Source organism: Octodon degus, unplaced genomic scaffold (assembly GCF_000260255.1).
Source record: "Octodon degus isolate 3935 unplaced genomic scaffold, OctDeg1.0 scaffold00271, whole genome shotgun sequence".
NCBI lineage: Eukaryota > Metazoa > Chordata > Mammalia > Rodentia > Octodontidae > Octodon > Octodon degus.
In genome coordinates, this window is record NW_004524847.1 from 655,660 (window position 1) to 660,460 (window position 4,801).

The window sequence follows — 4,801 nt, forward strand, 5'->3', positions numbered from 1 at the left end:
AAAAAAAAAAAGGCACATTGTTTTACTAGTTGACTTTGCCATTTGACAAAGGCTTGTTTTCCGATTGCATCTGCAAATCACTCAATTCAAAAGAACGTGATGCATGAAACAGCCACCCTCTAAGTGCAGGTAAAATAACATTTTTGAATATCAATGGTTTTACACATGTTCCTTGAAAGTAATTTCTAAGGTTATTAAAAGAATTCATCTCAAATCATGGTTCTATCTACTGTCACATATTTCTTATTCATGTCCTCATAATGGCATTTATATATTCAACATAGTAATAATGGGAACTAATATTTGCTTATTTGCTTCTTCACAGCAAGGACTGAGCTAAACCGTTTACCTGCACGAACTCATTTTACTCTAAACCATCTCATGATAGTGGCAGCATTATTATAATTTTGTAGATGGGATGCCAGAAAGAGAGAGAATCAACCCAAAACTTGCACCAGATCTACCAGCTGACTGCTTTATTCTCCTCCTCCCGGCTACTGTAAAATAGACAAGTAATGAGTAAAATATAATTCTGGAATTGTGACTAAAAAAGTTCCAAGGAGTAGGTGCAAGCATCGGAAACCGGCCAGACAGCGGTGGGTATGAACGCAGCCCTGAGAGCTTGAGGGGGCTGGGAAGCTGCCGCGCGTGCGCAAGGAAGCCCCGACGGCTTCCGGGGGAGGGGGGGGGCTGTGGTTCCAACCACAAGCAAGGCCACTCGGGATGCCAGTCATGATCAAATTTGTTTGATTTTTTAAAAACTTCATTTATCGTTTTGTTTTCCATCGATATTTTCTAGGTCATTAATAGTGTAGTGAGGAATTCTGAGAGGGCGTTAGGTGGGCAGGTTTTGGATGCAGTAATACATGGGAAAGGATGTACAAAGGGAGTTTGTGTGACCTACAGCCAAGATGACATCCTCTTGCTCAGCACTAGGAGTCCCAGGTAGCAGGTCCCGGGTGCATTGTGCTATGGCCGCATCCCGGGTAGGGCGCGGGTTGAGGCGGCCTGAGTCCCAGGGCTCCGGAGGAGTGTGGCCAGCGCCTTAAGGAGGCTGCCCTCCCTGCAGGATGCTCTTGGCTTCTACGTGGACTTCTGAAGCGACAGTTTCAGTGCTCTGCTCTGTTTCTCTGCGCTCAGCCTTTATACTTAAGATGTAGTTAGAAACGTTGTACTTCCTGAGAGAGTCGCAAAAGGAACTCCTGTCTTAGAGGGGGAATGTTCATTCTCTACTTCTGACGTTTCCTTATATGGTCCCTACGGAATGGGAGCCCCGTTGATGTGGTGTGATGAGCTCGCTTCCTCCGCTCCCTCCATGGCGTCAAGGGGTGAGGGAGAAGAGAAACGTGGCAGCCTTCATTCAACCCCCATTCCCTTTTGTATGTGTGGGGGAGTGACATGTGCAGACTTTCACGCATGCCGAGTTCAATCCCCGGTTCTGAAAAAAAAAAAAAAAGAGTTACATTTTCTATGGAGTGTTAGGACAATGAAATCACACAGTATGTACTTCGGGGGGAGGAATTGGCTGGGTTTTTTTTTTTTTTTTTTTTTTTTTTCCCGGTCTTTTGAGACAGGAGCTTGCTATTTAGTCCATGCAGGCCTTGAGCTCACTTTGTAGCCCAGGCTGGTCATAAACTCACAATAATCCTCCTGCCTCAGCCTCCTGAGTGCTGGGATTACAGGTGTGTGCCACCACGCTTGGCAGAATTGGCTTTTCTAGGTTACGCTAAAACCATTCATTCTTGGTATGGTGCCTATGGGGCAGTTTGTTCCTTTCTGCTGCCGAGTAGTATCTCTTGTGTGATAGTAGCCTCATTTCTCTATGCAGTCACAAGCTGGCTTGCAGCTGGCTTACGTCCAATATTTGAGTACTACCCGGAAAGCTGTCGTTAACATCCGCGCGCAAGTCTTGGCGTGCGCATGCGCTTTCCTTTCACAGCCCAGTTCTCATCCTTACCGCAAGTGAAGGGCGCAGCGCTACTCCAGTTCTGCTTCGTGGCTGAGGAGGAGGCTGAGGTCCGTCAAGATCAATGCTTTGCTCCTGGCCAGAGCTGACTTTTAGCAGGGCCAGAGTTTGAAGCCATGCTAGAGCCTCGCACGAAATGGCACCCTGAGCCGAGGGGAATGCCTTCATCAGAAAAATGAAGCCATTTCTGCGTTTGCTAAGAGAATGTATTTCTCAGCCTATCTCTGTGCCCTGTCGTGGCTATCCAGATTGGCCACTGTGCACAGATACTCCGAGGGCAAGCCGAGCATTCCTGCTGTGCTTTCTTAGTTTATCCTTCCACAGGAGATAAGACAATCCCACCAGGGGCCAGGGCCTGTGCCTGTCAAGAACGTGAGATTATATCTTCATTATGGAGGAACTTTTAGACCCTGAAAACGTGTGTTCATAGACAAGAAGCAGCCAAAAGCAAAGGAACCCTTGTAAATATCCTTGTGTGTATTCCCAACCCAAGAGCTGGGAACTGTGCTGACGAAATCGGTCTGTAAAGAAATAAGCTTGGCTACAGAGGAACAGCAGAACGCTCACTGCTGCTGATCCCCTGGGTCCCTGCACGCACCCTGAGGAGACTCTGCCCGCATTTTCCTGTGTGACTCTGCTGTCTGGGCCCTAGTTCTCCCCCGACCCCTCTGTTTCCCTGGCGGAGTTGTTCGAGTGCTAAACAACTACTCAGAGACAGCAGCCTGGAATTCCAGAAGGGGCTGGACACAGTCTGCACCAAGGACAGACTCTTCCCAGGAAGGGCTGCAGGATGGTTGCCGTGGGATTTTTGAGAAAGGAGAAATACGTGGAGGCAGGGAAAGCCTCTCAGGTAATGTGCTGTTTAATTATTTAATGTTTTCTTTTTAAGTTTTTCAAAATGCAATGCTTATAAGGATAAGTGTTATCACCAGAGGTGTGACGGTAAATCTTTGACAATTAGTTCTCTGGGAAAAATGAACTTATTACAAATGTTACTGATATAAAGGACATGCATAGCGTATAGCATACATAGTAATAAAATAAAAATATTCTTTAGACTGCCTGTATGTGGGCAGTTCATTTCTCATAGAATGCTTCTGCTGACTTTCACTGACCTCTTTTATCTGTAGCTAACTATGGGAACCAGCTAACAAGTAAGTTTATGCTTGACATGGATATGGGACAGTATTTTCACTAGCCCAGACATAAGGTGATATAACATTACATAAGGTAAAAGTGAAACAAGCATAAGAAGTCCTACCATCATTCCTTCAGCGGTGACACCAGGAAGCGTGGTTTTGCTGAATTAATTAGGTCCTAATTTCTGATAACCTGAAGGGTAGTTTTGCGATAGTTTGTGCTATTCACCACTTAATCCCTACAGGACCATTTTAAAATTCTGTTTGCATAAACATTTTCTTCATCACCTTCTAAAGTATGAACAATACTCCAAACAATAAATCCAGCGTTGACTTAGAGTGTTGGCCGCCATCAGTGTGTGAATGCCTCCACCGTGGCTGACTGCGAACTCCCGATGCGACATCTGCCATGAACATGAGGTTGGTGGATACATCCAGGCGCGTGCCATCCCATAATATGTCTCCACGTAGACACTACAGCTGTAAAATTTCCGAGGTCGTAGCTACTAATATAGTAAAACACTTAAAGTTGATGAGAATTGCCTGTTCACTGTTTTTTTCAAATACGATTGGTTATAAGTTTATATATTTAATTTTTAAATAACAGCTACATTGAACAGCCATCTCACAAACTTCTGGAACTGCTGACTGCGGCCTCTTGTGAGTCCATAGGGTCAAGTTACTAAATCCGACCATGGTGACAGTCATCTTTGCTAATATCGTCCTCCTCACCACTGTAGAGAATTCACTTTAGGACACCTTACGGCCACCAAAACCCTCAGATGCTCAGCTTCCTAGTATGGAATTGGGTGGTATTCGCATATAATCTATGGACTTTAATTCAGCTCTGGACCTCTTACAATCACTAATGCACTATAAGTGTTGTGTAAACAATTGTGACACTGAACTATTCAAGGAACTACGGCAAGAAAAAGTTTAAAAATATTTAGTACAGACGTATTTCTGGAGTATTTCTCACCTGTGCTGGTTTGAATCCACTACTGCATTCTGCAGATACCAAGACCAGCTGTGCTCCCTACCTGGGTCCTCTCCTCCAGCCCCACTTGAGGTGTGTGCAGATTTCCACACTCTTTGGGCCACCCTAACAAATGCGGGCGCACGCACACTGTACCCAAGAATATGGAGAGATCGGTTGGTGACTACATTAACTGAACAATACCATGGCATAAATGTTTCTGCATCAGGGACAGAGCTGGAAAAAGTAAACTAGATGGAGTACCGCATTTTTATTTCCCAATACACACACTTATAGAAATGGAATCAGATCATACATACTTGTTGTCGCTTTGTTAAAGGATTTTTCCTTCTGAAGTTGCTTTGTTTTTTGTAGTACCGGGGATTGAACTCAGGACCTTGTACTTCCAGGCAAGTGCTTATTCTACTGAACTGTCTGCCCAGCCCACTCTGCTATTCCTTTCCACAGCTCCACCTTCACTCCATGACTCCAACTAACTGACTTTCCCAAACGTATCGCAAGCCCATGCTCATCGTCCAGTGCTTGTATTCATACACATATTTGGAGAGGGATAGAACTTGTTGAAAATGATCTGTTTAGTAAAACACGGTATTGTTTTTTTTTCCCATAATTTTATTGAGAAACAAATAGCAATGAGACAGTTTCAAACCAAATTGGTAGGACAGTTTCAATAATTAACACATTGCATACATTCTTCCT